The sequence below is a fragment of the Ochotona curzoniae genome, unplaced genomic scaffold (assembly GCF_017591425.1).
Source record: "Ochotona curzoniae isolate NIBS_2020 unplaced genomic scaffold, NIBS_Ocur_1.0 contig_1646, whole genome shotgun sequence".
In the NCBI taxonomy this organism is placed as follows: Eukaryota; Metazoa; Chordata; class Mammalia; order Lagomorpha; family Ochotonidae; genus Ochotona; species Ochotona curzoniae.
In genome coordinates this window covers 3,983-10,554 of record NW_024465150.1, presented here as the reverse complement: position 1 = coordinate 10,554, position 6,572 = coordinate 3,983, and the positions used below count along the sequence as shown (strand labels likewise).

The 6,572-nt window shown below is 59.3% G+C and overlaps 1 pseudogene; it reads right to left on the bottom strand.

The window, feature by feature from the left end:
- Positions 1-641: 641 nt before the first annotated feature.
- LOC121148609 lies at positions 642-4,900 on the bottom strand (annotated as a pseudogene).
- Between the last annotated feature and the right edge of the window lie 1,672 nt (positions 4,901-6,572).

Below are 6,572 nucleotides of genomic sequence, written 5' to 3'. Positions count from 1 at the left end.
AAATGTACAGGATTTTCCTTTCAAAAAATCGTTATACACTATAAATACAGTACAATAATTATCTTGCACAACTAGTTCTGTCTCTGGGATTTTAAAACGTGGCGTGGGCGGTTGAAGGCAGAGGAAGACTGTGAAGCCGTGCAGGTGTGGGTATGTGTTGGGGGCCGGGGAGTACTCCAGTTTCTGGTGGCTGTACTCGGATCCCAGCATAGGGGTGAGGGGCAGCTGTGCGCGTCGCAGGGAGGACACAGGGGGAAGTTGGGGGACCCTGCTCGATCCCCACCAACCTCTGGTTTCCTCTAGGGCTGCTGTGTGGTCAGGGCTGACCCTCCCTGCTGTGGGTGCCCTCCTGCTGGCCCCGTGCAAGTGTGAGCTGTGGTGGGCATGGACACGTGGGCTGCGAGGAGGGAGGGAAGGAGGGGCCATCACCCTCTGTCCCCCTCCCCAGGCACGCGCCCCACTCCTGCATATCCGCCAGATGGCCCTGGATGACTGCAATAACTCAGTCACTGGATGGGCTGTCCCGGCCTCCCGCTGTTATCTGTTCAATGTCCTGGTGGCCCAGGCCACCTTTGAAACTGGAGGATGGGTAGGCGTCGGGTCGGTGCAGGGGTGCATGGAGGCAGCAGGTGCTTGCGCACCGTGTGGCCAGCCCCCGGCACCTGCTGCAGGTTCAGGATGCTGTCGATGGCACTTTGCAAGTGCTCCTTGAGAGTGTCTTCTTGCGGACTGTCACTCGAGAAGCTGGCCTGGTCCATGTCTGCGGACTGGGACTTGTGCCACTTAGCGGGTGGCATTGTGGGGGCCTCCCAGCCGGCATCCCCACCCTGGGCATGGGCAGCTGCGTGGTTGGGCTCAGGCGGCGGGGTGGTGCCCTTAAGTAGCTGCTGCTACAGCTCGTCCTCCACGGCCGCCAGCTCATGGATGAGGCCGCTTTTGGCCTTGTCCACCTTGGCGGGCAGGGGCGTGGCGCGGTGGCCGCATGCTCCGGGTAGCTCTTGCATAGTGGCAGGCGTGGCCCAGTTGGCGCGGGCCTGTGGAGCTTGTGAGTGGCGGGTAGCACAGTGGTGGCTTGTTGTCCACGATGCTGTTCATCTGGCCGGCCTGGGGTGGTGGCGGGGGTGGGCGCTGCGGGGGTGCTGCGTTATGGGGCACAAGGGACGGCTGGTGCACGGGGTCCAGCGCCTTGTTGTGCACCACCTTGATGAGCCTGCCCTTCTGTCTGATCTTGAGCTTGAGACCAATGCGGCTCCACGCCTCCTAGGTCTTGATGGGTGGGCAGTTGCGGAAGCGCATGGGGCTATCCTCATTGGCGTACACGGAGGAGGCAGTGGACGACAAGGGGGAGGACAGGGAGGAGGACGCCTGTGCCCAGGTCACAGACAGAGATCCACCAGCCCCGCCATGCCATATCACAAGCTTGGTGAGCAGGTGTGACGGCGGTGGGGCAGAGGCGGTGGAGGAGGACGTCCCAGATCCGTGGCTGGACAGCCGATGCCCATCGGAAGAGGCGGGGAGCGGGAGGCCGAGAGCGTGAGGCCGAGAGCGTGAGGAAGACACGTACTCATTGGGTTTCTCCTTTGCCAGCTGTTTATCCAAGACAGGGGTGGTGTTTTCCTCCTGAATGAACGTTCGGTCAATCATGAGCATCTTCGCTGAGGGGTGAGACTCCTCCAGGGGCAAGAGTCGGTACTTAATGAGCATGGCCTGGGTGCGTTTCAGTAGCTGGGTGGAGACTGCCTCAACTTCCTCATCCACCTTGTGGTAGTTGCTGGGGGAGGAGAGGGCGCCCTGGTACAAGTGGTAGGGCAGCAGGCACTGCAGGGAGGGGAGGCGGTCTTACAGTCGGGGTGCAGCATGGAGCCTTGGTGTTTGTGCAAATGCTCCAGGAAACAGGCCTCCTTGCTGGGTTGCAGTGTAGGGGCCTTCTTCAGCTGCAGTTAAGGTACAGGGTCCTTGGTCACACTCGGGGCTGGGATGCTGCAGGCAAAAGCTTTGCTTTTGGCGGGGAGCAGAGGAGGGAGGCCTGTGTTGGCCATGGGTGCAGGGGCAAGGGCATGGCTCGGGGCGGTGGGGGTTCTGGAAGGGGCCTGGCCGCTGACCAGCATTAAGGTCGTGGGGCTGGCCAGGGCCTGTGGGGTGGCAGCAGAGCCCCCCCCCACCCCCCCGCCTTGTGCTGGAGGAGGATTCCAGAAGAAACCTGGTGGAATCTCTCCAGCAGGGCATTTGGCTGGGGCTTCCGGCCACCATCTGGAAGGTCCGTGGGGGCGGTGGCAGGGGCACCACAGGCTCGGGGACCAGGGGGAGGTGTGGCGGGGGTGTGGGGGCCTTATGGGGTCCCTGGCCAGCCGGGAACTGAAGCTGGAAATCAGATGGCATGGGGCCAGGCACCCTGGTGGACATCTCAGAGGAAGCTACAGTGGAGGCCGCCGTGGGGTGGGGGTCAGGAGGCAGTGACCCCTCAGCTGGCAGAGGAGGCAGGGGGCCGGGGATGATGGAGGCTGGGGTACTGGCCACCTGGGGGATGCCTAGTGTGTTCTGGATAACAAAAATGCCTGGCAGGGTGGGTGGGGCCTGGGGTGGGGGACAGAGGTGCAGGATGGGTTCCGAGGAGAGATGGGACAGGCTCTGGGGCTGGGAAAGGTGATGAGAGTGGGGCTGGGAGAGGGGCAGGAGGGCGGCACAGCTGGATGTGGTTTGGGCAGGTAGGGGCTGTCTTCTAGTGGGGCCTGGTGAGCTAGCGAGGGGGTCGAGGAAGAACCTGGGCCCTTCAGTGGAATGGCTTCCATTATCTGGGGCAGGAACATCTGTGGGGAGTCCTGAGTGAGGATGGCCGTGATAGCTGTGGGCGGTGGCTGCCCAAGGACCATCTTCTCCAGGCTGGATGCCAGGCCTGGGTTGGGCTGTGGGGTGCTGACCTGAGGTGGGGCAGTGGTCTGGAGGGACTTCTGTATCTGAGCCTGCAGGAGGCCCAGTGTGCTTCTGCAGGGGGTGCTGGTGGGGTGAGCTGCATGGTGAGCACACCTCCCTGGTGGTAGTGGTGGAGGAGGCAGCCACCATAGCAGCGGGAAGAGCTGCTTGCTGCACCAGCCCATGGGGATTGGCGGGGGGAGGAGTTGAGCATGGCCTTGGCACTGGGAGGCAGGGTGATACCCTGCAGGACTGTGGTGGTGATGGGGCCCGCAGCTGTAGGCTGGCCTGTGTGGGCAGGCTGCCTGCCGGCAGCAACACAGGCATCTGGAAGAGCGTGGGCTGGCGCACCTGGATGGGCGCAGCGGAGAGGATGTGTGTGGCACTGCTGTGTGCACCCGATGGTGGGACCAGCATAGTGCCCAGGCTCATTTAGTCGCCAAGTTCTGGTTGTGAGGATGGGGTTGGCGATGAGCTGTCTGCTTGCATGAGGGGCCGCAGCAGCCAGGATCTGGCCGTCCACATTGGCTGGCAGGGCGGAGAATGGTTGTGGGTTGGACGATGGAGGCGCCTAGCAGCACAAACTGGTTCTGGGTGTACAGCTTGTGCTGGGCAGGGATGATGATACTGCTGCCCTGGTTCAGCAGGTGCATGCTCATGGGCTTGCTCAGGGCACCCGGAGGCTGCGGTGGCGCCGCCCCAGTTGCAGTGGCCAGTGGCTGCTTGAAGAGGCTGGCCTGCAGGGCAGGCACGAGGAAGCCTGACAGCACCACGTTCTGGCCAGCCTTGCCAGCTGCCATGAAGGTCAGGTACTGTGGTGCCTTGGGCTGTGTTGTAAGTGAGCCTGGCTCACCCTGGATGGTGAGTGTGGCACAGGCGGGTGCAAAGGGCTTAGGCGTCAGTTGGTACAGCTTGGGGGCAGCACCCCTGCTGACTTGGTCTGGATGGGCATGGGCGTACGGTGCAGGATCACATTGGGCGCTGGGACCAGTGGTGCCATGCTGAGGCCTAGAGCCACCTCCAGTGGCTGTGCAGAATCACATTGGGCACTGGGACCAGTGGTGCCATGCCAAGGTCCAGAGCCACCTCCAGTGGCTGTTCTGAATTTGCCCCACTAGTTGTGGCCTGATTGCCCCAGCATTGGCGAATACCAAGTTCCCATTGAGCGTGGTGGCCATGGCAGCTGGGAGGTTCTTCTGGATGACCAGGCCAGCCCCTTGTAGGGAGAAGCCAGCAGAGGCCAGTTTCATGGGGTAGGTGGGTTCAGTGCCATGACAGGCTGGCCGACCACCTAGATGGGTGCCAGGTGGAGTTTGGCCACTGTGGCACCCCCAGGGCTGGCAATGGGCAGGCCCTGGAGGCCCAGAATGGGCTGTAGGGTCACATTGCCCAGGTACATGGGCTGCACACTGAGGGCCTTGTTGACCACATCCTGGGGTTTCACCAGAGCCTGGTGCATCAGCACGGTGGGTGGGCCTGCAGCCCCAGCAGGTCAGAGCTGCCAGGGAAGAGCACCTGGGTCCTGTGGCCATTGCAGTAAAACCCGCAGTCCCGACAGGGTCGGCTCCAGCGTCTGCTGGCTGCAGGATGGGTAGCTGGAAGAGGCCCAGGTCCAGCTCAGCCATGGCCTCGACCTCGAGGGTCTGCTCGGTGATGTGGGCTTCCTGCAGGCTTTGCTGAAGGATGTCCCAGGGCTGTTCGGCACCCCCACTGCCTGCCGCCCCACCTCCGGTGGCTGGCGAGCCCAGGATGTCATCTTCTGGGAAGTCCAAGTGTACGCTGGGGGCCAGCTGCCTGGGCTCTGGGTTCAGATGGTTACTGGAAGCTTCCTGCACGTGCAGCCCGGGCCTTCATAGAAGGCACCCTGGACCTCGCTGGCATTGTCCAGGAGGTCATCACTGTTGAGCTTTTCGAATCCGTGTAGAAAGTCATTGAGGGCCTGGGGGTCACAAATCACGTCCAGTAAGCATCTCCCATCCTCATCATCCATCGCCACTGTGCTACAATCGAATCATGAAGGGAAGGAGGGGGTGTCTGCTCCAGGTCTACACAGGGCCCCCGGCTGTGGAATCTGAGAGTGTCTGTTTGGGGGCTACCCTGATATTTGAGCAGCCTTTGGCGCAGGATCTCCGGGACGGCCCCTCACAGGTTGCAAAGGGAGGTCCCAGACAGAGCCGTGCAGCTGAGCCGGTCAGCGCACTGCCTGATCACATGGCAGCCGCAAGGATATGTCTCTCATATATATTTTTTTTCACAATCTTTGCATGGTTAATTAGGGCATACAGGTTCAAAGGCTACAGGAAAGTGGGGAAGACTATTATTTCCATGTTCTCTTTTTTTCTGTATCTGGGGTAAAGAGGGGGATAAAGGGAGAAGCCCCATCAGCCTCCTACCCATCCTGGTCTTCAACACTGAGCATGCTCCAAGGGTCCTGCTCAAGTGGTTTTGACAGTTCAACAGTTATGAATTGCTGCCAATCAAGCCGTTCATTTTTATTTTTTAAAATATTTATTTCTTTTTTATTATTTTATTTTTTTGTCAGAAAGCCGGTTATACAGAGAGGAAGAGAGACAAAGAGGAAGATCTTCTGTGAAATGATTCACTCCCTAAGTGACCGCAATGGCCGGTACTGCACCAATCTGATGCGGGGAGCCAGGAGCTCTTCCAGGTCTCCCACATGGGTGCAGGGTCCCAATGCTTTGGGCAGTCCTTGACTGCTTTCCCAGGCTACAAGCAGGGAGCTGGATGGGAAGCGGGCTACCTGGATTACAACCGGTGACCATATGGGATCCCAGAGTGCTCAAGGTGAGGACCTTACCTGCTGTGCCATGGCGCCACGCACCAATCTCTCCATTCTAAGCACAATGAAGTCACTGCAGGATCCACTGATTGATATAGTCCATCTTAGCATCTCCATTTGCCCAATCTTTCACTGCCAACATATGGCTGGGGTAGCTGATTGATTCAATTTGCCCTCTGTTGTGCTGCAAGGTATCCTCTGCAGGTTCCCATAGACTGCCATATCCTCCATGTGTACCTGGTTGTGCTCTCCACTGCTCCGTCTGAGCCACTGAGGAGGCTAGGCTCTGGCACTTGCACTCCAGGGCGTACCATGGAACCTACACTTCTCTTCATGTGTAGGGTTCTGAGTCTGGCAGTTTGATTGGTGAAATCCCCAAAGAAACTTTGAGGTAATTCTGGACTAGATTCTTGTGTGTACTTGCAAGTACAGGGCTGGATACAGTCCATTGGCCCAATCAGCTGGTGGTTACAATTGCTAGTGTGGTTGTGTTTCCAGCCCTGGCACCAATGGGTGTTACAATCCAGCCTGATTCTGCCCAACACACACTTGACTCTCAGATAAAGCAGTGGGGGCTGCAGACAAGTTAGAGCCCCCCTCAATAACCCCCATCAGGCCCATCCACTGCCCTAGTTCCCATGCTTGCCAGTATGTGCAGCAGATTAGTTCAGTCTGTCCCACATCCAGTTCAGCTGTCATACATGCAAATGAACATTAAAGCCTAGTTTAGCCCAACCAGCTCCACTATCCAGCCCACACATATGGTGGTGGGTGCCGTTCTGTCTAGCCACTCCTGCCCCAGTGCTGGTTTTCATGCTTTCCAGTGGGAGTGGCAATCCAAGAGGGAGTAGGTGCCATTATT